The sequence below is a fragment of the Amblyomma mixtum genome, chromosome 4, assembly GCF_055824585.1.
Source record: "Amblyomma mixtum isolate Tamu chromosome 4, ASM5582458v1, whole genome shotgun sequence".
NCBI lineage: Eukaryota > Metazoa > Arthropoda > Arachnida > Ixodida > Ixodidae > Amblyomma > Amblyomma mixtum.
The window spans coordinates 85,333,013-85,360,187 of NC_143015.1; the positions used below are offsets into that span (position 1 = coordinate 85,333,013).

Genomic DNA, 27,175 nt, shown 5'->3' on the forward strand with positions numbered 1-27,175 from the left:
AAATCGCGTTAATAAACTCTTTTATGCTCAAGACTGCTCTCGCCCAGAGTTTTTGGGTTTGTTCCCGTCTTTTGCACTGGACTATTTATTGCTGGAGCGAGTAGTTTGGAAGGGCTATTTCTAGAGTTGAAGGCACCTTTCAGTCTAAACGATAAAAAAAAATTGGTCCAACCAGTATAAATGCACGGGTGCTTGATCGCTCGCACTTTGGGGCAGTTCTTGCCAATTTTACCAAACCTTTTTTTATTCCGATTCCCCTTTCGTTTTGTGTTGGCTTTGCGGTGTTTAACATCCCAAAGCGTCTCTGGCTATGAGGGACGCTGCAGTAGATGACTCCGGACAATTTTGACCATCTAGAGTGTTTTAACGTGCACTGGCATTGCACCGTACACGGGACTCTGGCATTTAGCCGGCATCGAAATACAACCACCACGACCGGGATGGGACCCGGGTTTTTCGGGTCAGCAGGCGAGCATGAGACCATAACAATGGCATGGTTGCTCGAGGCACTCCTTCGCACACATTCTTGAGAGATGAGAAGCTCCCAAGATAATGCAGTCGTAGGGCCCAACCATCAAGACTAACTTTGACGCCTCACAGTGGCGGCTTTTGAGGCGATAGCGGTAACAATCCCGTTCAGCGTTTTTGGTGCTGTTGGAAGAAACCAGCGTTGTTGGCGTGTCGAGAAAACCGAGAATGGTCGAGAGGGCCATGACGTCACCACGTCATTACCTCGCTCGGGCAATTCAAACATCCCACAACGACCGCACTGTCCAAGAGTGATGACTTTATTAGATTCACTACATAGTAACTCATTGGTCTACAGGGTGGGGACTTCGTTCCGTCGCCATTACATAGTGTCTATGAAGAAAAAGAAATTAAGCTGAAAAGAAAAATGGTCGAGCCGACCCGACACATGAGTAGGGGAGGAGGTGCTGCCCAGCTGAGACCCCGACGACCAGAGGAACCTGGTCATCAGGACCCGAGCGGCAGCAGCCTCCAGTTCGGGTCTTCTAAAATCCTCTAGAATATTCGTCATCGTAAATAGTCCCAGTACAAAATTATTGCTGCCACCACCACCGCCAGCCCTCGAAACACTGCCCCTTGGGTCGTTAGGCGGGCGTGCTACCACTCGACCACTGGGGAACTTTTTTTTTATTTATTGCAAGGGAATAGTGCCGAAAAGAAAAATCTAGACATGCTTACGCCACAAAACACCAGGCCGCCATACCCCTGCATTACCCGACCTCCCTGAACATCTAAAGTCTGGGAGGCACACACGTTGCTTCGACTAGGTTACAGGCAGGCCTTGTGTGCCTTGTGGCGCATGAAAAAAGTAACAAAATAAAAATGAAAACACGAGGGCACACACAAACTCCGCGTTAAGTGTATGACGCGATAGCATAATTGGTAAATTCCCATATATTCAGAAGGTCATCCTTGACTTTACGTACACAGATCCCTGGGAGATCTCATACCTCTCCTGGCGCAGTGAGGCAGCGGTTAGGCGATGCGCCACTGCCCTGCGATGGCAGGTGCTCCCAGCGGTGGGCCTTGAGCGGCCCAGGTTGCTCTTCCCGAGCGACCAATCATGAAGTGCCACCTGCCGCGGTGGGCAGTTTCCTCACTATCCGGTGGGCAGGTTGGGATGGCGCTTTAAGGTCACGTGACCTAGGTTGCTTTGTGGGCACCGCCTGCCAGAGTCATGCTCGTAATTTTTTGCTCCCAACGCCAACGTCGAGAACACTGGCGCCGGATTTGCTGTGTAACGAAGCCTTTAAGGCTACCGCACTGAAATAAAGTAAAGAACAGAGTCCATGTCTGCGAAGTGATTGCAGTTATGACCCGAGGACTCTGAAGGGACCGATTAGTGCTATTGCGTCGTACCTTTGGTGTCCAGCGATTTTTACTTAATTTTGATAAGAATGGCTGGCTTAAAGCTCGATAGACAGCGCCTAAGGCGTGACCCAAGTCCATTGTCTTCTCAAGAAAACACAAAAGGAAGATGTCCACGTGAGCATCTGGGGTGAGGAGGGGAAGGGAGCTTGGCTTCGTTTTCTTACTTAGGCAGCGCTAAGGACGAAGCATTGCGCGTGTGCGTAGTATAAGGCCTATAACCAGGGGTTCGACTATTCCGTTTTTGGCATTAGGAGTGCAATGAAGGTTAAACATGTCTGGCCTCGTCGTCGTCAGTGTGAAGCCTCGCTCTGAAAGGTGTTTTAAGTGTGTACAAGATAATAAAAAGGATAGTTGTACCAGTATATTAGCAGGAGTACAGTGGCAAGTGTAATGCTGTGAATAGAGTTAATTAGTTGTCTGCAATTAGTAGTTAGGAAAAAAAAGTAATTAGTGTGCCCAAGTAAATAAAATCAGCAGTAATAGATGTAGGCGACTATATGAAGTAGTTTTAATAGTTAGAATGTCTAATTATTTATGAACGAAGTTGAGAATTAGAATAGAGTGGAAACAGGACAAGAATAATAAGCGGAGTCAGCATGGAGTGAAACTGGCATTGGAATGGAATAGAAAAATAATAAAAGAAGCGATTACGAGTAGAAACGTAATAAGAATATAATCAGAATTGGAATAGATTTTGGTTTCGTTTGGTTTGGTTTAACGTCTCAAAGCAACTCAGGCTATGGGGGACGCCGTAGTGAAGGGCTCCGGAAATTTCGACCACCTGGGGTTCTTTAACGTGCACTGACATCGCACAGTACACGGGCCTCTAGAATTTCGCCTTCATCGAAATTCAGCCGCCGCGGCCGTGATCGAACCCGCGTCTTTCGGGTCAGCAGCCGAGCGTCGTAACCACTGAGCCACCGTGGCGGGTAGAATTGGAATAGAATCCGAACTGTAATAGAGTGGTCAGTGAAACAGATTATAATAAGACCGCATATAAGTAAAATCTGATGGTACTGCTGTCACGGCTTGACGTACAGGCCGGCGGCGAGAACGGGTGAAGACAGGGAGCACAGAAAAACAGGAAGGTCCACCAGCAGCAACGTCGTCGTCGGCGCGCGGCAAAACACACCTCGTCTTTATCTTCCACTCGCGACACTACCTCCCCCTATAAAGAAGCATCGTCCCGATGCTAACACGAAAACAAAGGCACAGGGCGGAAAGCCGCACACGCGCACAAAAACTCCTGCTGGCCAGTGTAGAAGGAGGTGGGAAAATCAGTTCGGGGCAGACGATCATCGCGCGTAATACGGCTTAAGCCGCACTACGTGCACAATGTCAGGGCGGGGTGAACGACGTGATGACGGTCGTGTTCCTTCCGGCAGCACCTCGTAGTTAAGTTCACCGATGCGGCGAAGAACTGTATACGGGCCAAAGTACCGCTTTAGGAGTTTGTCGGAGAGACCTCGACGGCGTACTGGCGTCCACACCCAGACCTTGTCTCCAGGGTAAAAATGTACGTCGCGTCGACGGAGATCGTACCGACGAGCGTCGGCATGCTGTTGGTGTTGGATGCGGAGTCTCGCGAGTTGCCGAGCTTCTTCCGCGCGCTCGCATACTATTCGGGCACCATCGTCTACGTCGACAGGCGGCTCGTGCGGTAGCATAGCGTCAAGCATCGTGGTGACCTGTCTGCCGTGGACCAGCTGGAAAGGCGTCATACCGGTCGTCTCCTGGACAGCGGTATTATAAGCGAATGTAACGTAGGGCAGTACCGAGTCCCAACTGCGATGGGCGACATCCACGTACATGGCGATCATGTCGGCCATGGTCTTGTTCAGCCGCTCCGTCAGCCCATTCGTTTGCGGATGGTACGCAGTATTTCGGCGGTGGCTGGTGCAGCTGAGACGGAGGATCTCCTGTGTGAGCTTGGCCAGAAACGCGGCACCCCGGTCAGTGATCAAAACGGCAGGGGCACCGTGACGGAGCACAATGCACTCGATAAAAAATTTCGCTGCCTCAACAGCTGTCGCAGACGGAAGTGCTCGGGACTCCGCGTATCGCGTTAGGTAGTCCGTCGCTATAATAATGTACCTGTTGCCCGACTGCGACGTCGGAAATGGACCAAGAAAATCCATTCCGACGGTGTGGAACGGAACAAGCGGTGGTTCGAGTGGTTGGAGAAGACCAGCTGGTCGTATGGGTGGTGTTTTGCGCCTTTGACACTCTCGACAAGTTCTGACGTAGTGACGCACGTACTTAGGAAGTGTCGGCCAGTAGTACCGTTCTCGAATATGTGAAAGCGTCCGGCTGTAGCCAAGGTGACCAGCTGTAGGATCGTCGTGGCAAGCTTGGGCGACCTCGGAGCGCAGGTCCTCCGGCACAACAAGGAGCCACGACCTCGGGCTGCTGTCGAAGTTCTGCTTGTACAATACGCCGTGCATTATCTTGAACGTCGGCAGCATGCGCTGGAAAACGCGAGGCACCGCAGCTTCGTGGCCTTCCAAGTGCGCCATCAGCTGACCAATCTGAGGATCACTGCGTTGCCGAGCAGCCATATCTGCCGTGTCCAATGCCCCAAGAAAGCCGTCCTCTTCGTCATTTTCGCCTCCCGGTGCCGGCTCCACAGGGGCTCGAGACAAGCAGTCAGCATCATGATGTTTGCGGCCGGACTTGTAGGTGATGGTGACGTCGTACTCCTGTAGCCGAAGGCTCCACCGAGCAAGGCGGCCTGCTGGATCCTTAATATTGGCGAGCCAGCACAGCGAATGGTGATCGGTGACGACACGAAAAGGGCGACCGTACAGATAGGGCCGGAATTTGGTGATGGCCCAGATGACAGCGAGGCACTCTTTCTCAGTTGTCGAGTAATTTCCCTCCGCCTGCGAAAGAGCTCGGCTGGCATACGCAATAACCCTCTCAGCGCCATCCTGGAATTGCACAAGCACTGCTCCTAGTCCTTTGTTGCTGGCGTCCGTGTGGAGCTCAGTGTCGGCGTCTTGATCAAAATGGCCGAGTATGGGGGATGTTGCAAGGGCGTGTTTTAATTGGCGGAATGCTGATTGTTGCTCCTCGTTCCACTCAAAGGCAACGCTATCCTTCGTAAGGCGGTAAAGTGGCGCCGCGATCTGGGCAAAGTTTCGAACGAAACGCCTGAAGTATGCGCAAAGACCGAGAAAGCTTCTGACGGTCTTCTTGTCCGACGGTGGAGGGAAGGATGCAACGGCAGCCGTTTTCTCGGGATCTGGCTTCACACCCACTTGGCTGACGATATGACCAAGGAACTTCAGTTCACTGTATGCGAAGCGGCACTTCGAAGGCTTGAGCGTAAGTCCGGCGTTCAGAAGAGCTTGAAGAACTGCTTCAAGACGCACCAGATGGTCTCTGAAAGTGGTTGAGAAGATGACGACGTCATCCAGATACACGAGACATGTCTGCCACTTCAGGCCGGCTAGCACAGTATCCATGACTCGTTGAAATGTCGCGGGCGCTGTACACAGGCCAAACGGCATCACCTTAAACTCGTACAGGCCATCCGGGGTTATAAATGCGGTCTTCTCGCGGTCGCGCTCATCCACTTCAATTTGCCAGTATCCACTCTTCAAGTCGATGGACGAAAAATAGCGGGCATGACGAAGACGGTCGAAGGTGTCGTCGATGCGTGGGAGTGGATACACGTCCTTCTTGGTCACCTTATTGAGTCGCCGGTAGTCAACGCAAAATCGAAGGGTCCCGTCTTTTTTCTTGACCAGCACTACAGGTGCGGACCACGGACTGTTGGATGGCTGGATGACGTCGTCGCGTATCATTTCGCGCACTTGCTCCTGGATGGTTTCCCTTTCCTTCAAGGAAACGCGGTACGGCGGTTGGCGAATCGTGTGCGTTGCGGTGTCGACAATAATTCGATGCTTGGCGACTGGCGTCTGTCGAACTCGAGATGTCGTCGCAAAACAGTCGTTGTACCGATGCAAAAGGGAGAGCAGTTCGCGTGTTTGGGAAGGCTCAAGTTTGCGATCGATATCCAGGGGCAACGTTGTAGGGTCTCGTGACCCGGGTGGGGCCGCCTCCTTAGGCAGCGCAACTGCTTCACGAACGTCGCTAAGCTCTTCCATTTGGGCTATTACTGCCCCTTTCGTCAAGTGCTGCGGCTCGTTCCTGAAGTTGGTCACGAAGATGTTGGCTCGCCCTCGTTGAACATTTGCGACCCCTCGCGCAACACCAATGCCGCGCGTAAGTAACCTCTGGACATTGCCTTCCAGAACGCCTTCTCCACATGCTGTTGTATCGGCTCGGACCGGCAGGAAAACTGTCGACAACGGCGGCAAGTGGACATGGTCGGCATCAATTTTCATCGCAAAGCCTGTGGCCCGGGGCGGTACTGGCGATGAAGAACGTGCGCGGAGGGTCAACCTGTTCTGCCCTATGTCGATTACGGCGCCATATTCACGGAGAAAGTCCATGCCCAGAATAACATCTTTAGAGCAATTCTCCAATATCACGAAAGTGGCGGGGCACGTCTCACCGTGGATCTCGACGCGGGCAGTGCACTTGCCAACAGGGTTTACGATGTGGCCGCCCGCGGTACGTATGGGCGGTCCGTCCCACTGGGTGGTAACCTTGCGAAGACGCCGAGAGAAACTGCCGCTGAAGACCGAGTAATCAGCGCCGGTGTCCACAAGCGCCGTTACGTCGCGCCCGTCGATCAGAATGTTCACATTGCTAGAGGTTACAAAACGGTTTGCGTTTCCAAGGATACCATCGGTCGAGCTGGGACACACTAACGTAGACGGAGGTTCTTTGCTTCGTGCGACTCCGGCAACGCCACCTCCAGGCGTCGCCGTACTCGGTTTTCCCGAAGTGGCGAAAGGCTCTCACGGCGAGACCCGCGAGAAGGGGATGGTGGGCGGCGAGGTGGCGGCGACCGAGAGGTGCGAGGAGCAGCTGTAACCGGTGAGGGAGAACGTCGAAGGTAGTCCTGTATGTCGCGGGGCTGCTCACCGTAGCGGGGGCACGGATCGGCCCGGTGAAAACCCCTTAGGCCGAGTTCGCGGTATGGACAGGAGCGATACATGTGATCAGGCTCACCGCAGTGAAAACACAGTGGGCGCCGGTCCGCAGTTCTCCAGATGTCGGTCTTCCTGCGTCTCGGCGGTCCCAGGCGTGCATCAGACGAGTGCAGGAACTCACGGCGTCGAAGGCCGGAATCGGGAGCGCTCTGGTCCTGGCGATGGGCGGGAGGAGGACGACGAACTGCGGCGGCGTAGCTCAGAGCTGGTGGGTCGGCTGCAGCTACAATTGGGGCGTCTTCTGGCGCCAGCGCATGTCGCAGTTCTTCGCGAACGGCCGACGCGATGGAGACAGAGGCGGGCTGCTCAGGAGTAGGGAAGAGCTTTTTCAGCTCCTCGCGGATGACGTCGCGAATTATTTCTCGAACATCGGCGAGACCAACTCCGCCCAGGTCAGACGAGGCAAGACTTGAGACGACAGGAAGGGCTCTCAGTCTCTGAAAGTGACTGGTTCTTGTCGCCAATGCCTGCTCGATGTTGGTAGCTTCGGCGACGAATCCGGCCACTGTTGTCGGAGGATTGCGGATGAGGCCTCCAAAGATGTCATTCCGGACACCCCTCATCAACGCCCGTACCTTTTTCTCCTCAGTAGCCCGCGGGTAGGCGCGGGCACTCAGACGCAGCACGTCTTCGACGAAGCTTCTGACGCTTTCGGTAGGTCCCTGGATGCGAGCGTGGAGCAGATCTTCAGCTTGCTGTCGCCGATGCTGGTTCGCGAACGTGCGTACCAGTTCGCTCTTGCACGTCTCCCATGATGTTAATGAAGCCTCATGGTTCTCAAACCAATACTTTGCCGTGGCTTCCAGGGAGAAGTACAGGTTTTGCAGGCATTGGTCTGGAGTCCACCCGTTATGTCGCGCTACTCTTTCATAGTTTTGGACCCAGTCTTCAACATCGTCAAGGCCATCGCCACGGAACGGCACGACAGATCTTGGAGTGAGAGGCACGTAGACGATCCTCGATGCAATCGCGAGGTCGGTTTGTTGTGACTGGGACGCCATGGTGACGTTGGCTGTCCTAGATGTCCGCGATGTCTCGGGCAAGAGTCCGAATTCCGGCGCTTGGCCTTGCTGGCGTCGGCTAGCGCGAGTCTCAGTTTCCGCCGAGGGCTCCTCCAAGAAAACTCGACGGCCAGGACTTAGGACGGGGCTCGAACTACGAGGCGGGGTGCGCTGCATGAGATGCGTTACCCAGCACCTCCACCAAATGTCACGGCTTGACGTACAGGCCGGCGGCGAGAACGGGTGAAGACAGGGAGCACAGAAAAACAGGAAGGTCCACCAGCAGCAACGTCGTCGTCGGCGCGCGGCAAAACACACCTCGTCTTTATCTTCCACTCGCGACACTGCCATATCTGATGTCATATCGTCCCGTCAACTTTTTTCCTCGCAGACACTGCACGAAAAATTTTATATTACAGAAACAAAGAACTTAATGAGTGAACTGGCAACGGTGTGTCCGTAACGAATTTTTTATTCAGAATATTGAAAACAGTGCTGCGAGATGCTTTTAAATTGGGGAGAAAAAAACTGATAGTCCAACCAAATTTACGTATTAGGTCCGACGTATCAGTGTCAACTCGAGGCATTCTTCAGGGTTCACTGGGTCTCTTGGTCTCTTGGTTCCATCCAGTCAACCCTGAAGAAGGTACCGTGTAGGCACCAAAACGTCGGTGCACCCATGCAACTTTGGTCGCAGTAGCAGTTTTTTTTTCTCTCTGATTAATCGTCGACCAGGAAGATTTCTACTGGAATGTTCACGTTCCAGCTTCTAAATTAATACGTAGAGCACAGAACAGTGTGTTCCGAATTGTTCGTCCCTTGAGTCTGCACTGAACGAAAGACAATGCAGACGCTGCTCTGCTGAAATTTCCTTAACGAATGGCGAAATGCTAAATGGACGCAAAAAAGATATTTTACGCTTCACACCACCACCGTCAGTTCATTTTTTGTGCGGTCTGTTTTCACAGCAACCCCGAAATGCGTGAATGAAAGCAGTGTGCCTGTCTCGATTACAGCCGGGAAGTGGCATCCAGTCCAACCACAGGCAAAGAAGAAAAGAGCATCAGCTTCATAGAAGACTACAAAAAGATGACCTCCAACCAAAACGACGACCTTAATGGCTGTTTTAAAGGTAAATAATACAAATATTAGGACACACTATAGATATTTACTACTTTTGTCCCAGTTAACAATATTATACGCCTTGCAGGGGTTTCGTGGTGCATCGACACAAACACAACTTTTAATGGGACAGCATTGTGACCCTATTTCGCCAAACTTACGGTGGTATGTAGTTCTTGTAAACTACCCCAACACCTCTAGCGGGGCGGAACTCAATTCAATGTTATTCTCGAGTACCGCCGTAGTAATGCGGGGAGGAGGCACGGTTGTATTTAACCATCAACGTTATGCGCTAGCTAAGCCCCTCGTTCCCCGCGTTGCGGTCAGTCATGTTCGAGCGTGTATTTGTGGTGGATGCTCCCGGTATCTCAACTAGCGAAGAGCAGGACGCCTGAATTCAGCGGTGGGAGTGGCCGATGCGGAAGCGAAGTGGGAAACGCACGATGATCCAGCGGTTCGAGATGCCGAATTAGAGACAATGCACGTAGAAAACATGAAATGCAAGCGGAGGAGAGACGACTGATAGCCTGACGCCACAGATTTGTAGGATCATATTTTTTGTAGGGGTGTGCAATTATTCGAAGTTTTCGAGTAGCGAATCGAATGCTCCTCTATTCGATTTGCAGACCGAATGAAGTAATGCACGCCAAAATGTATTTCAACCGATGTAATGCGTTCTCAAGTTTTCGAATACTTTTCCAATTACTGCAACGAAGAATAGGTAATCCCCTAGTTCGATGGCTGTTTTAAAACAGTACCCACTCCAAATCCGCGCAGTATGACGCCGTGATCTGTCTTCGCGGGAACTAGTAATCAGAGCGGAAACGCGGTTCATTCATGTGGCGGCGTTCGTAATGCTCACGCATGTGGCCTCGCAAGTCTGGGCGATGCGGCATGGTGCAGCCTGGTTCCACAAACCCTGCCTTCATGCCCAATATCAGAGGCCATAGCTCATAACTCTCGTCCGTCTTACCAGCTTACGTCTGGCGCTAGGCTGTTCGCCGTTGCCGTCAGTAGCAAAAGGTAATTATCTGATATGCTTCATATTACCGCCACAGAGTTATTAAAGGCTTTTACTTACAGGAATCTTATTAGCGTAGACGTACATACCTGTTTACCGGACGCCTCTTGCGCAGGTAAAGTGGCATGGTTGGGGCCGGGCATTGCCACTGCGCATGCGCAACCGATGTTCTGTACATCGGTATATGCCTACGCTAATCAGTTGCTACGTACTATGTACGTATATATCTGTATAAACTATGCTAAAAGGCTAATGCACTTACTTAAGAACTCTTACCAATTTCTTCGCAACTCGGTCGGATTATCATCAGATTTAGCGATATATTTCCAAGGCGTCCTGATCCCGTTTGTCAAGACGTTCATCAAACAGAAGTGAGTTTTGCACTGCGAAACAAACCCTCCGACTATTATAGGTATTCAGTAGTCAGTCTATTGAATTGTCTAAATAGACTAACTAGACAGGCCATAAAGTCTCTATGAGCGTCTTTACAGCGTATTTTATTATGGGTGTTTGCACATTAAGTAACGGAGTTGCAGTCTCTGGGCAGGCTCTGGGCATGGCTTAATGCCAAACGCGATGAAAATCAAAAGATTATGTCACTATCCCGTTCCGTCTTCCGGAGGAATACATGTTGGGAAACTTGCTTACCCTATTCGGCGGCGGCTCCCTGTCGACTCACTACAGTGTAGTATGGCACCTGCTCAACCTGGCAGACAAGGAGGACACCCTACAACAGAGGATTCGAGGAGAGGTGGACCGCATCGTGGGCAGAAGCCGGAACCCGAGCTGGGGAGATAGACACTCTATGCCTTACACCATGGCCACCATCTGGGAGATGTACCGCTGGAGAAGTTAGGTGCCGATGGGACTACCCAGGGAGTGAGTATGCGGCACGCCGTGACACGTTGGAAGACCTTTGCTAGCAACGCATTTTAAATTGTTGTAACTAGCCAAATTAAATGGACCTACGCGCTGCCACTGGTCTTCAAGCGCAAGCAACCACAATATATCGCGAGAGCAAACACATCATCGTGTTTTCACAGTGTCTGCTGTAGGAACTTGTGCGCTGGTGTCCTATTTATTTATTGTTGTTTGTTTATTTCAAATACTGCAAACCCCATCAGAGGGGCTGTTGCGGGGTCGGAAACACGATAACAAAGACAAGTTGAAAATTCAAAACCAAGTCCGTTTTTACAGTTGACAGAATTAGTTCCTTAAATGCACAATTCTACGAGTCAAGCAATAAAATTCCTTAATACACAGGTTATACAAGCCAAGAAATATAAACACTGACATCCAAAGAACAGGTTAAAAGGGGTCACGTTCATCATTAGAAAATAGGTTCAAGTCACGCCTCAACTAGAAATAGGAATTTTTAAACGTCATTTGCTTTGATATATTGCTATCTCATTCGTTTCAATCTGGTACTCTGCGATGAAGGCAACTCTATTTGAATACACTGTGTCTGGCATCAAAAAGGCAGCACAGTGGAAGTATGGCTGCTTCTTGGAGCATAGCCAGACGAAAAAGTGATATACTGTGAAGTACCAATATTATTTGACCGTTGATTATTTGTTGACCAATTGATTATTTGAAACAGCAGCTTAGAGGATGCAGTATATTTTTTTTTAGGTATTCCCCTTATTTTTGATTTTGAAATGAGGTCACAAACAGATGCTATACCATATTTTTACCATTTTGTGAAGTTTACCACCTGCGAAGGGTCCTGCGGTTTTCTTTATTTTTACTTTTTTATGTTACGTTTCTTCTTTCGTCAAGAACGCTGCCGATTCGTTTTCTAAGTAGTCTGAGATACTTTATGAGAGTGATGTACAAACTTCAATACAAAGACTTTGCTGCGCAACTACAGAATAGACCATTACCTTCGATATTTACATTAGAGTACTGTATAATATTCCACTGTTGTCTCACAATTAAAATTAATGTACAAAAATTTTGAGTTTGTAAGGCCTAGTTTAACGCTGTGTTTCCGTTGACGATTTTCAAGCCGCCGCGGTGGCTCAGTGGTTATGGTGCTCGGCTGCTGACCCGAAAGACGTGGGTTCGATCCCGGCCGCGGCGGTTGAATTTCTTTGGAGGAGAAATTCTAGAGGCCCGTGTACTGTGCGATGTCAGTGCACGTTAAAGAAACCCAGGTGGTCGAAATTTCCGGAGCCCTCCACTACGTCGTGTCTCATAGCCTTAGTCGCTTTGGGATGTTAAACCCCATAAACGATAAACCAAACCGTTGACGATTTTCAGCGGTGCCATCGCAAACCTTTTGTGTAATATCTTGTACTTTATCTGCAAAATCTTCAGCGATAGAGATGCCTGATCTTTTTTACCTTGTTGGAGTTTTTGAAAACCATAGTCTTCTCGAAAGAATCAAATAACCTCAGAATTACGGGCCGAATTTTTCCGGTCTGTGGAGAACCAAGCCTATGACACCCCTCATTTCTAGTAACATCGTTTGAGCTTTTTCAAAAAAAAAAAAAGATTCTCACGCTTTCATAGAACATTTCTAACGTTTCATCATCTGGTTCACTGAGGCAGTGAATGATTATGCTGTTCCTTCAGCTCGGGTTTTCAAGCTCATAAGCTTTATCAGTAGGGAAAGCAATGTTTCCATTGATTTTGTTAACTTAATCTTCGACAGCGATTACTTTTTGTCAGCAGCAGTTAAGTATGCAATAGGCAGTTAAAGCGAATCAAGTATACTCTTCTTTTGTGCCAGAGTATCCGACAAGACCTGCATACCACTGACGTTTTTCTGCGACTGAGCCGTTCTGTTATGCGTAGCATATTGCAATCACTCAGTTCAGCCCTTGGGCGCGGCCGGGCAGCCACCAAACCACGTGACGTGACGTCACGTGGTTTGGTGGCGTCACGTCACGCACGTCACCAAACCACGTGAAAAAAAAAATAAGAATAGAAAAAAGAAAAAGAAAAGAAAAAAACCAGAAAAAAGACGGCTGAGCATGGTGGCGGTTGCCACCGCCCCGTTTCAAAGGGGGCGCTCATATCCACCCGTCCATCCATCCATCCATACGTCACGGAGGAAAAGCTGCTGAGAAAATCGAGTGCCGCCAAGCAATACCTCGCGCAAAAAGACCGCGCAATATGCAACGCATTCTTGGCGTAACCAAGCTAAGCCTGGGCATCTTTTTTCCCCTGAAGAACCCCCAGTAGGAGCTCGTGGTCCGTTGCGTCACAGCAGAATTACCAGGTTCCCGATTCTGACCTTCGCCTCCTCATTGCACAGTAAAATTAACCGGAAAGAGCAGGCCAGTGCAGGCAATATTTTTCAACCTATTCGGGCTGAACAGCATGACGAGGCGAAGCGCATTATTATGATAGCATTTAAATTCGGCCATATAATAGTAATTAACTTGGGAAAGAATGAAGAAATGCTTGCTCAGCATGGTGGGAGTCACGCTGCCACCTTGCCCAATGATGTTCCAAGCAGCCGATGGCGAGTATTTAAGCACTTTTGTTGACGACATTACATGTAGATGGCGTGCAAGTCCACGGAAGATTGTGTGTGTTTATATGTACCTCGGTGGCTGGGCAGACGGTCTGGCTAGTGAATTCTCCGGTGACGTCATGAAGGTATCCGGGGAAAAAACTATCGGCGAACAGAGGCTGCTCGCTAGTTTCACGTGCCATACTGTACCAACTAGTGCCGCCCTTATGCTGTTTTCCGAGCCCATTTTATTGTGTTCTGCTTTGCGCATGCTGATCGAATGATAGTAGTGATTGGCTCCTATATAGTAGAAGTAATGGCCTTTTCTAAACTAAAGTTGGGGGTTAGCACCTGTACCGTCTACATCTGTGTCGTCCGTGTCTTTTTTGTGCAATGTTTTCAAATACTGTTACAAACTAGCCCAAATCAAGATACTGTTAGAGCATTCAAAATCGAAGATATATGTTCCTTTTTTTCCCTGCCAGAAGTTTTTGTTTTCGAGCATTTTTTTTTGCTTTTGAAATTACGGTGGCTATGCATATTTCGCCATTCATGAACCATGAATGACCACCATCTATGCTCTTTATAAGTTCTATGAAGGTTAAGTATCGGCTCCAGCCTTGGATATAAATGATAGTAATTCCGGCTTTAGGTCACACTAACACTGGCATTCGAAAGTGGCAAGAAACTGTAACGTAAGTAAAAGTTTGCATTCACACAACAATACATACACTTTAGTTAACTTGCTGTCTCTTATTACATCCCTGTCAAAAAGCTGTAACATTAAAATTTCGAGAAACATAAAGCCGGTCTTCAAATTCAGTGTTCTTATATGATCAGAAACAAAGAAATGGTTGCCTAATTATGTCCCTTCACATCAGAACCAATTAAGGCTGAGATGTTTACAGCAGAACTGCTAGATGGTCAAGCTGGTAAGAATCTGTGCTGAAAAACTGCACAGAACAAAATGGACACATACAGAGGAATGATGAAGGAACACTAATGCATTTATGCATTCCTTCATCTTTCCTCTGAGTGTGTTAATTTTCTTCAGTGCAGTGTTTCAACAAAGAAACTTGTATAAGCAGCCACTTATTAATGCACATCCCATACTGCACTAAATCCTCGGCTTTATTAGGTTGGCCAATCTATTTTCATTCATGTAGAGGGCTAGCATGCGCCATGTGTGTTTATTTCCCCCCTCCCCCCTCCTTTCTTAGCGGCTAAGGAAGGGGGGCTTCGTCGTTGAGCGGGCCCCAGGGAGATATGTGGATGCGTGCGGTCTCATTAGGAGCGCCCATCTTTCTGTCGCCTTTGGTGTCGCCGCTGCAGAACCCGGAGAGCCCCCGGCGGCGGGGCTGCGAGGAGAGCGCAGGGCGGGCTCACCCAAGCCTCCCATTGTCCCCTTTTGGGGAAGGACGCGAGTTTCTCGCCGCGGCCGCTTTGTGCCAGTGCACAAAGAACCAAGAGCATAAAAAGGTCAAGCCGCCGTTTCATCTTACGCCGACAAGCTCACCGCGGCTTCACAAACACCACTTGCGGCCCAATTAAGTTTCGGACGCTTCGTTCGGAGGTTCGACCGCTTTTCTTTTGAGAAGAGAACACTGCCGAACGAAGCGGGGTCCGGTGCGTCCGGATGAATGGGAGCTGTGGGCGGCGGTGCAGCTGGCTGGCGTCCGGGATAGCCCCGAGGCTCGACGACAACGCGGGCTCAAGAAACGGGCCGCGCGCAGAAGACGCCGCCGCACACGACGAGCACTGCCACCTGCTTAATTGGGGACAGTGGCGGCCACCTCGACTTATGTCGCCGCCCCGACCCCGGAGGACAACTGGTGGCTTCGGCAGTCCATTGTGATCCGACTCTTATCGGAAAGTGGATCTGCGCTCCCGGGCGATGTTTGCAACAGTCGCAGCTGGGTTGGGGCCGACAATTGCCCTAGTGCCGGGAAGCGTCAAGGTCACGGGGACTGGGGAGAGAAACGTACCCGTGGCAGTGTTTTGACATGTTGTTCTTATGTGTTTTGCTTTTTCTTTCCATAGGGGAGAGAGTTTGTTTACTACGGTGGAAGTGTGGGGCGGGGCACGTAACCCAGGGGGCCAATCCGTATGTGTGTGAATTCTCGGAATGTACTATGTTTTAAGTGAAAAAGATGCCCTTTTTACAGTATGTACATTTGGGAGAGAGTTATGTGCCTTAAGGAAGTTGGAGGGCGGGCCACACGGCTAATAACCAATCGTGTTAAGAGTTTGGCACGATTGGATGCTGATAAATGTGGGTCGGGCCCATGTGTCTTTAAAACTGGGTCCCGGAGCCCGGAAAAGAGGTTCTGGGCTACGGAGATAGATGTAACGCATCTTCGGCTACGCCGAGTAGGGGCCTCCCCTAAATGTTAGCCAGTTCCATGTTGTTGTTGTGCTCACTGCTCAACTTGTATATATATGTAAACTATTGTATATAAAGCTTCAATTTATATCCCCTGCAAGTTCTCTGTTCTTTGCAAGTATCATCTCCTATAGACCTTCAGCCTTCAAGTAATAACGAGCCGTCTCCGACGGGGCACCCCTGGTGCAGAAGAAAGAAGAGAAAAAGAACCTATTCGCTTTTGCTATCAGAAGGAAAGAAGAGGCGAAACTTTACTGGCGCAGTCGACAGGATCCTGTTGCTATCAGAAGGAAGCACAGGAGAAAGGGAAGGCAAGAGAGTAGAGACGTCCAGGCATCAACAAGTCGAGCATCGGCGGTTTGGGAGAACGAGGCGCAGGCGGAGAGTAGCTGCAGCGGTCGAGGAAGCCAGGTCCCGTCATCGTAAGTCAACTGCCATCGTCTCCAGTGGAGCGGCGACAGTCGAGGACACCGACGGCAAGTGGCAGCTGATCGCAGGCGGACAGCTTCAGGAGCAAGAGCGAGCAAGTGAGCGGCAAGGACCTCAGCGATAGTCCGGCGGCGCGTAAGGGCTTCCGGTCAGGAAAGCAGCGCGTCGAGGCGGAGACTCGACGATCACCTGCGGTTCAAAGCAAGGTGACGGCGACGGGCACCGGTAAAGCGGCGTGCGACAGCTCATCGCAGCGTGCGGAAAGTGGCTGTGGACGCGACCCCAAGGAGCTGGCCATGCGGAACGACGCATCGAAACTGTGAGTTTCCTTGGTCGCATTGTTCACGTCCCTGTTCGTGTGTTTCGAGCCGTTAGGACAGTCGAGGGGTACGGAAGCGGTATGGAGGGCCATCTATGCCGACCCACACTCAATGTGAGGGACCAATTGGAATTATGGAAGGCGCGCTTAGCGGACCTGCAGGCGCAAATTGCAGAACAAAATGCTGGAAAGGCGCTGCCTCAGGATTGGGAGGTGGTAACAGCGAAGCTTGAGCAGCTAGGGCTCGAAGTGGCTAAGCTCAGGGAGTCTAGAAGAGCTAGTCAACTAGCCATACACAACTGCTCCGAGTCCCGAGAGGTGAGGCCGTCTGCGCTGGAGGGCAAATTGATATGCTTGTCCAGCGCAGGCCAAGAAAGAAGCAGGCAGGACGCTGTAAGCAGTCGGCCGGTAGGCAGAAACACCTCTTTTTCCGAAAAGACCGCAAAAAGCGTAGGAAGTGAGGACGAGGTTCCTGAGGGGCGCGAAGGTATCACAGATTTCCCGCCACTGCGGGCGGCTCCTAACGAAGGGGAGGAGCCAAATTCTGATGATCTGGGGGTAAGCGAGACCAAATTGACCGATAACAAACGGGACAGCGGTCAAATTGTTGCAGGCTTGATGGCGGAGGCTGTGACCTCCGACATATCAAAAGAACGAGACGAAAACGGCCAAGCAGAAGCAAGAAGGGAGTCAGCTTATCGGGAAACTGAAATTTCAAGTGAAGGAAGCACCCTGATGGAACCGAGCGCCGCGGTATTAGAGGCAGTGATCGCGCACTCCGACGAGGAATCCGCTCAGATCAGCTATACCCCAGATGAGGCCAGGGACGAGGGCACGAGTTCGGGAAGAAAAACCCGGTCGCAGGCAAGCTGCGAAAAAGAGGAGTCCGTTCGGCATGAAACGGCCAGCAACGAAAGACGGAAGGTTGGCGAGCTAACACCAGGAGGAGAGCTACCGCTGCGGCAACGGCACACTGTGCAGGGCATAGGGCAGGAAGTGCCCAGGAGCGTTACTGATGGCAAGAGCCTTTCTTCGGAGGCAGAGAATGGAGGTGGGCCTGCTGGGCCGACCAGGGGAAGTACCGCGCAGTTGTCGAACGCACCCAATGGGTGTCTGATCAGGTCAGGTGAGGACAGGGAGATGCGTAGGGACTGGCCGAAGGGCAAATTCGGGTCAGGTGACTGCGAGAAAGCCCATGCCGTCTCAGACGAAGCCACGAAACCGGCAGGAGTAGATCAATCAGGGAGCGGCAATTTTAAGGTTTGCCCGTGCATTAAAGGTGCAGATGGCTCCAAGCGAGGCATAGTACCAGGAGGCAGGTGCGTGGCTTTCCCGCCGAAAGTCGGCGCGTGGAGCAATACGTTCCGTGCGGCAGTACGCCAAAGCAAGTGCAGCAAAACCGGCCGCAGTGGTATGGTTACTAGGCCGACCAGGGGCTATGCTCCTTACGCTTCGCGCGGTTTGTACTGGCACGCCGGAGAAAGCGTACCCTCAGGGGCATCACGTGCGCGGGGATTCGGACCCATCGCGGACCAGGATGTTTTCGATCCTGGAGGGCAGCAGCTTTTGAATTCTCGCCCCGTGGCGGCACCAGGCGCATGAGCTGAGTGACCGTTAGCCGTTAACCGTGTTCGTTGATAACACATCACGGCTCGAGTGCACACAGGGACACTCGGTGCGACCAAGGAGGCTCACGCGGCCACTTGCGGTCCTCATACGAATGCTTCAGTTGCAAGTGTCTGTGTGTATGTGTGCGCATTCGCGAGCAGGACGGGGCTGTGCATGCAGGTGTAACTGGTCGCGGCGCGACAGCGTGGACTTCTGTCAAGGCGCTGTATGTGAATGTGTGAAACGCGTACGCACGTGTGTGGCCCTGACTGTAAGCACAGCCAATGGACCGGGACACCCGTACTACGACCACAGCATGCATGAAACGTTTTTACTTTTGAAGTGCGTGCTTAGTTTCGTTTTTGGGTTCGTTGTAGGTAAGCCACTAGCCCTCTTTTTGTGTTTGTTTTTATTCGTCTAAGCGTGCTGCAACCCTTAGATGAATTTTGAGGGGGGCGTGTAGAGGGCTAGCATGCGCCATGTGTGTTTATTCCCCCCCTCCCCCCTCCTTTCTTAGCGGCTAAGGAAGGGGGGCTTCGTCGTTGAGCGGACCCCAGGGAGATATGTGGATGCGTGCGGTCTCATTAGGAGCGCCCATCTTTCTGTCGCCTTTGGTGTCGCCGCTGCAGAACCCGGAGAGCCCCCGGCGGCGGGGCTGCGAGGAGAGCGCAGAGCGGGCTCACCCAAGCCTCCCGTTGTCCCCTTTTGGGGAAGGACGCGAGTTTCTCGCCGCGGCCGCTTTGTGCCAGTGCACGAAGAACCAAGAGCACAAAAAGGTCAAGCCGCCGTTTCATCTTACGCCGACAAGCTCACCGCGGCTTCACAAACACCACTTGCGGCCCAATTAAGTTTCGGACGCTTCGTTCGGAGGTTCGACCGCTTTTCTTTTGAGAAGAGAACACTGCCGAACGAAGCGGGGTCCGGTGCGTCCGGATGAATGGGAGCTGTGGGCGGCGGTGCAGCTGGCTGGCGTCCGGGATAGCCCCGAGGCTCGACGACAACGCGGGCTCAAGAAACGGGCCGCGCGCAGAAGACGCCGCCGCACACGACGAGCACTGCCACCTGCTTAATTGGGGACAGTGGCGGCCACCTCGACTTATGTCGCCGCCCCGACCCCGGAGGACAACTGGTGGCTTCGGCAGTCCATTGTGATCCGACTCTTATCGGAAAGTGGATCTGCGCTCCCGGGCGATGTTTGCAACAGTCGCAGCTGGGTTGGGGCCGACAATTGCCCTAGTGCCGGGAAGCGTCAAGGTCACGGGGACTGGGGAGAGAAACGTACCCGTGGCAGTGTTTTGACATGTTGTTGTTATGTGTTTTGCTTTTTCTTTCCATAGGGGAGAGAGTTTGTTTACTACGGTGGAAGTGTGGGGCGGGGCACGTAACCCAGGGGGCCAATCCGTATGTGTGTGAATTCTCGGAATGTACTATGTTTTAAGTGAAAAAGATGCCCTTTTTACAGTATGTACATTTGGGAGAGAGTTATGTGCCTTAAGGAAGTTGGAGGGCGGGCCACACGGCTAATAACCAATCGTGTTAAGAGTTTGGCACGATTGGATGCTGATGAATGTGGGTCGGGCCCATGTGTCTTTAAAACTGGGTCCCGGAGCCCGGAAAAGAGGTTCTGGGCTACGGAGATAGATGTAACGCATCTTCGGCTACGCCGAGTAGGGGCCTCCCCTAAATGTTAGCCAGTTCCATGTTGTTGTTGTGCTCACTGCTCAACTTGTATATATATGTAAACTATTGTATATAAAGCTTCAATTTATATCCCCTGCAAGTTCTCTGTTGTTTGCAAGTATCATCTCCTATAGACCTTCAGCATTCAAGTAATAACGAGCCGTCTCCGACGGGGCACCCCTGGTGCAGAAGAAAGAAGAGAAAAGAACCTATTCGCTTTTGCTATCAGAAGGAAAGAAGAGGCGAAACTTTACTATTCATTTAGCATCGTTTTATTTCAACAATAATTACATTTGCTTTAATTCTCGGAGGCAATAACTATAGCTTTAAAATTTTGGGCAACTGTTTCAGGAATGATAAACAACATAAAAACAACTCCTCAACGAAATATAGTGCAGCATTTATTTTACAAACAAATAATGTACTGCTGGACAGCTGTAAACATTTTCTGTGCGCGCAGCTTATTTCCGCTACGATTAGGAACATGAGCTTCTTATGTCCGCTGGAGAAATCTGAGTTTTTATAGTTTTGGAAACTGAAGAAATTTCGATTTTACATTTGAGTTGTCAAACCACAGGGCTGAAGAAGACGTTATGGTGTGCGGTTATCTGATCCCTGCTGGCACAGTCGTCATGTCAAACATATGGGCGACGCACATGGACCCGAAACTTTGGGAACAGCCCGAGAAATTAAATCCAGACAGGTTCCTGACCGACGGCGGTTCAGCACTGGTCGAGAAGCCCGACTACTTCATTCCTTTCTCCATAGGTAAGCTCGCACCTCTCCGCACCGGCTACCATTTGTTGATTAAGACACAAAACACCAGGTTTGAGCAATGCCTCGCTTTTTTCCGCGTCTTTATTTCCACCTTTCAATAAAAGCTTGACGAAGGTATGTTTATTTATAGCTTTATTGAGTATAACTGCAAATACTTCTAGGTGGCACCCAAGAAAGCCGCCTACAAAGTCCCAAGGAATAAATTTAATAGCCTATTTCTCTGTACATTTCACGCACGATCAAGCAACGTATTAATTTAATCCCGAAGCTAACTTATTCTCGTTAGGACCCTCATTATCCCACTTCAATGAAGGCGATGGTAGCGCCACATTTTTGGAAATGAACGAAACAAATTCTCAAGGAATAAATTTAAAAGTCTATTTCTGTATATATTTCACGCCCGATTAAGCAACGTATTAATTTAATCCCTAAGCTAACTCATTCTCGTTTGGACCTCCAGTGTCTCACTTCAGTGAAGGCGATGGTAGCGCCATATTTTCAAAATGAACAACATTGTTAAGAATGGGTTTCAGTAAACGAAAGGGGCACTAAATGTTTTATTTTTCGTGGGCACCCGGATAGCGTGATGGCCAAAATGAGGTAAGAGGGGATAAAGGAAGAGCTGTAAAGTGACGCCGTAGTAAAGGCCTCTGCGAATCTTTCGACCATATGAGGATCTGGAACCTGCCGTCACAACTCAAAACACACGTGCGTTTCAGAATTGACCGAGTTTTCCTTCTTTATAAAGCCTATATTGCTCCTTGGCACAGCGAACATACTGCTGACTAGTGCAAACGAGACGTGCTGAGTCCTGTAAATTGACCACCTGGTCCTGTCATGTATGGTCGTGGCATCTACCTAACCCTTAGATTGATCTTATCCATTCCATGTGTTTCATCATAATACTCAAGGCTGGCGCACATAACGCACTAATAAACAGCACCAAACCACGTCAACCATCGCGACTCGGCTCAAGAAAAATGTAGTCACACAAATTGCTCCTTATATACAAACCACACCTACTGTTCTTCATTTTTAGGGAAACGCATGTGTCCAGCGGAGCTGATGTCCAAAGTGCAAGTGTTCGTCTATATTGCAAGCATCGTGCAGCGCTTCACTATCCTGCCTGAAGAGGGAAAAGTCATCGACCTCGACTTCGATAGCGACGGCATCTGCGTTCCCAGACCACAGAAACTGTGCTTCGTCGCCCGCTAGCGAGGAACAGCGCGGACAATACGCATTAGTTTCGCACCACGCACATGCGGGTAATCTATCTCCACTTAATAGCGAGTTGACCTCCCGGACTGGGCTTTGAGAGTGCGTCTTTGCAGCATGTTTTACACAGATTGTTGCTTGGAGCCTTATAACATTCGTCGTTTGTAGTCCGTAAAGCGGGAAGCCCTGGCTATGAACAGGAAGAAAAAGTCATAACCGATGAATGCGATTCTTATGGCATTGTATTCGTTAGCATTTGGGGTGCCGAGGAGGTGACATGCCGCATGATCCATTTTGTCAATCGTTTTGTCAACTCTATACCCCTCTGCACTCGCGCAATCCAAAGCGGCAGTCATAGTATGCCACGCCGTGCCCCATCGCCCATTCCCCTCTCACCTAGCAACCGCGGTTTTTCTCTCGCTAACCGTCACCTCCCACCCACCGTAACTGACCACTCTCTTCCTCCTCTCTTATTCCATCTTCCACTGTACAGATTGCCTCATCTCTCTCGAAGCCTCACTCGATGTCGCCAACGTCGGGCATTTTTAAGGCGAAAGCCTTTAATCCCTCATCGTTGTCGACAGAAGGTTGTCAGCAGAGGTGTCATGTTTTTCTAGTCAGACCAGAAAAAAAATTCTTTGTGCATGATGAGATTCGAACCACCATCCTTCCGTTCCGCAGCCGAGCGTGATAATGGCTACGCTACTTCTTTTTTCTTTATTACCTGGCTTTGACACATAACATTCAACTAAACACACTAAACACTATGTACATACACATGGCACGGTCGTGGTCAGCCAGCATGAATCTGGCTTCGTCAGATTAAAATTCACGCAAATTGCACAGCGGTTCTAGTCTCGAGAGCCACTCCGGAGGCTCCGCAGCGGCTTTCTGGATGGCCAGAAAACAGTCCGTGCTTTCCCGAAAGTAAGTTCGGGCAGGTCTTGCGTCTTTGTCACAATAGTAGCCTGCCATTCTGGAGCGCCATATACAGTGAAGGCCTATCAGCATTATTAAGTCAAACGGTACCCCATCCTCATTTTCTACAGATAAGTATACCGGATGCCATGCGAGTCTAGTGGTAAGTCTTTGTTCAGGGTTCGCTGCAATACATCCCAAATATAAACCACTTCACAACAGTGTAAAAACACGTGGTCAATTGTTTCCGGCTTTCTGCAAATTAAACAGTGATATCCCCAGGGCAAAAAAATAATGCCTTGCCCCCTAAAAATTTTTCAACCGGTAAGGTTCCGGTGTGCAGCTTAAAAAAGAAGGTTTTTGTTCCCGGCAGCACCTGCATTTTTTTAACCCTCTTTAAAACATCTCTGCCTGGGCCTCCACTGTGGAAGGCCATGTACAAGGGCACTTGGAAAACTATATCTCACAAAGCACGGTACAGTTTCTTCCGCTTGACAGTCGACAGAAAATCATTTGAAAACCGAGCGGAAAGGAATCTCACACTCGCTACGATTTCCCGGTAAAAGCCGCTGATCCTAAACCTGCCAACGCATATGTAGTTCTCCTTGTCTAGGACGCTGGCGAGTGTTTGCAGAAAGGCATCGAATCAGACGGATTCCTCCCAAGCACAAAGGCTTTACCCTCACAGCACGTTACGTCAACAAAGTGCCTCCCTGAATTTTTATTTGCACTGCTAGGCGTTCTAATGATAACGCATTGAATCGGAATGTAAGCTCATCACTGCAGTTCGAGATCCGGACGCGTACCCGACACACGATGAACGCGCGCATAGTGGGCTTTTTGTGACTAGTGTTGGGCGTTTTCTCACCTGTGAGTGCCAATTTTCTTTCGCATTGATAGCTCTTAAGGGTTACATTCACCGCTTATCCGTAGTTGTGGCGATCAAGCTCATTGCGTCCGCACATGAAAAATCGGTTGTAAGGAGAGCAGAGTAAAGGCACAGTAACCGCCCGACTTCTCGGTAGACATGGAATTCGTTTATGGGTTTCTCGAGGAACTACGCAGTAACTGTCTCACTTCTTGGTCGACACAACATCGGCGCCATTGCGGAAGAGATGAAGGTGTTAGTGAAAGAAAGAAGAGACGTAGTTGAGGGTTCGGAATAATCTAACCTCTTGGGTATGTTTAACATAGACTAACATCGCATTGCACACGGGCGCCTTTGCTCTTGGCTTCCATAGCTCCATGAAATTTCAGGAGAGGCAAATCTGAGAACTGCGCAAGGCGAGGGCACTTAACAAGAAACATAAACTGATCATATCATGATGCAAGAGGAATTCGCAATGGATTTACACATGATTGAAAGCAGTTTGTTAGCGCTGAGAGGCCGATTAGAAAAAGTAGACTACCCTCGCAAGCTTCTAGCCTCGGCCGCTGAAGTATTGTTCAACGTAATCTACACAAGCTGTCACTGAAGTCGCCAAAACGGGCAGAAAGAAATTGTCTTTTCTGTCATAAATGCATTTCATGCAACTTTAGAAAATTATAAAAATAGTAGACGTTGATGTGGCTGTCAGTGTCCCTCAATGTTTGTGTCGTCCTTGCAAACGAGCCTGTTAACAAGCCTGGCACAAGATTAGAATCTGTACGCCTCGTCGCTAGCAGCCATTTGTTCAGTGTAGTACAGAATAAGTAATTTACGCTATCGCTCTGCCGTGCGATTAAACACGTCGTTGTTCAAATGAGAAGTCAGAGGAGCCTTACTGCAATGTAAATGTTCAACAGTCCCACCATCTTGGCATTCATTCTCGGGATAGAAAATTCTGAACTCACGCTGCTCATACGACCTCACAAGACATTCAGCTTTAAGAAAGCACAAATAAATGCAACACGAGAGATAATATAGGCCTCCAATATACAAGAACTGAATGATCAATGAGTTAGCCAGCCTTCAATTTCACTGTCAGAAAGAGAACTACACTTCATCTCACGAGATTCGAGATCTTAGCGAAACTCTCTCCTACGGCTTTTACAATCAGTTTTCATATTTTAATGCTCTTGGCTCTTGGCTCTTTGCTGCGCACAGTGCTTTCTGTTGTCTTTTCTGTTAAATGTTAATGCGAAAGCATTACTAGTCCTCTTCCGAGAAAATCGAGCGTCATGTCTGTGGGTGTACTCCAAAATGACAAAGAAAATCCAAACGATGTGCAAGAAAAATGGACTGACGTCATCAGGTGAACGTGTGGCTCACAGAGCAAGGCGAGCACCGCCACTTCAGACAATCCTATACATGTCGTTCGTCTGCTTATATTGACCACTGCCCGACCTCCATCTAGCAGTCGTTTTCCCGATATTCGTACCAAAACTACGACGCAACCGTTTGTCGCACACTGTTCCGGATGGTGTCGCAATATCTCTCGTTGAATAGAGCTTACATGTGCAAGTCAAGTTAGTTGGAGGCTTGCTTGTTGCAGGCATTCGAACCGACGACTTATGTACCTTCAATTCTATGCCTTCCAAGACTTTGGTATCAAATTTCTGACGCAACCGTTCATCGTACAGCGTTCCGGGCGCTGTCATACGCGCATGTGTATGTGTGTGGTTGGTTTCACACTAAAAAAGAAAACACACATTTCCTGAAATAAACTCAGTTCGCCAACCGCCACCAAACGTTTGCGTCTGACGTCCGCAACGTGCTTTCGCATTCCCACACGTTATGTGTCTTACTTGCCTCGGTCAAGTTTTTATTCTTTAATCACATTAAATGTTTCGTTTCGTCGTCCGGTTTTGCCAGTAACGTTTTTAGTCTTCAAATGAAACCACGCAACAACTTAAATAAAGCTTGATGCTTTATCACTTGTTCAGCAGTTTTGGCCGTGTGTGCCCGTTCTTTTTGAGAATTGTAAGTTGATGGCAGCACATTGCGTAGTAGTAGCGCTCGCGATACCACATTCGCTGCAGCACTGTTTTTTTTTTAAATCAGGGCTTAACTTTGTTTATTTTTTCTGCCAGTTCTCTGTGCGGCTTTTTCGATGAATTTGTTTTCCGCTTTTGCGTTTGTTGGCTAACCCTTCTGTCCTGCTTTTCCTGCAGCAGTACATACTTTTTTAGATTGTTCAGGTTGTATTGGTTGTGTGCCTCCACTATTTTACCTGATATATATCGGATCACTTGCTTTCTAAATAAAAGTTTGATACAATAGCACTTCGTTTTCTGCTTCTGGTTCTTGAGCACAATCTTTTTATGCGCTGGATCCTGCGTACATGAAAAAAAAGTAACAACCCAAGGACGCATGCGTCAATAACACCGTCTCTGGAATGTGCTACGTTGGTTGCTGAGCGTGCGCAGTCCGCGCCATTCCTCGCAGCGTCAGATTAAAATCATAGGCACATCGCAGCAACCACGATAGCCCAAGCGATTACCGCGTGTACAAATACCCTCCCATTGACCGCCACCGCTGGGCTTCATCTGGCATGCAATCGATAGAAGCTTATTTTGGGTGAAAAAAAAGACAAAGATGAAGGAAACCACACGGACGAGCGCTGACTCGCGCGGGCGACGTCAGGTCACGTGACTTTTCTTAACTACAAATGTCTATTTTTTCTGAATAAATAATAGTTGTGAGTCAGCGCTCGTCCGTGTGGTTTCCTTAATCTTTGTCTTCCGTCCCTTCGCGCTGTTTTTCCACCCAAAATGAACGTATACAAACTCTCGCAACTTTCCATTCTACTGTAGAAGCTTATGCAAAAGTCGAAAAGTGGATGTGGAAAAATGTAATTGCCTTTGGCGCGAAAATGGTAGGAGTTTCGACCGTCCACACGCCTCGAAGGGACGCGCGGTGGCTGTGCAGTCCACACAGCTACGTCCACGGAGTGGCGTAGCCCCGAACACTCCTTTCACTACTTCTCTCCAGCTCCAGCGGCGGGATGCGGCGCGTCAATCGAGTAAACAAGAGAGTGGTGGGCGTGGCTACATCTGATTTCTTGCCATGGCGCGCCCATTCGGAGCGTCTGGACAGGCGAAATCCCTCGCCCCATTGCGCCAATAGCAATGATTGGTTGGCCTATGGGGTTACGAGTCCCAGAGAGACTCAGACTGTGAGGGAAGGGACGCTGTAGTGGAGGACTTTGGTGATTTCGACCATCGGGGGTTATTCAATTTCACCGGAGTTGTTCAGTGAGGGGCAGATTCAAGGTTGTACTCGATACTGCCGGCATGTAGTAGCAAGGAACACAGGCGAGGGGAACAACACAGCGACACTGGAAACAGAAGGA

The 27,175-nt window shown here is 49.8% G+C and overlaps 1 pseudogene; it reads left to right on the top strand.

The window, feature by feature from the left end:
• The window catches only part of LOC149347282 (cytochrome P450 2J4-like), a 30,450-nt pseudogene extending 8,467 nt beyond the window's left edge, over positions 1 to 21,983 (top strand).
• The last annotated feature ends 5,192 nt before the right edge of the window (positions 21,984 to 27,175 follow it).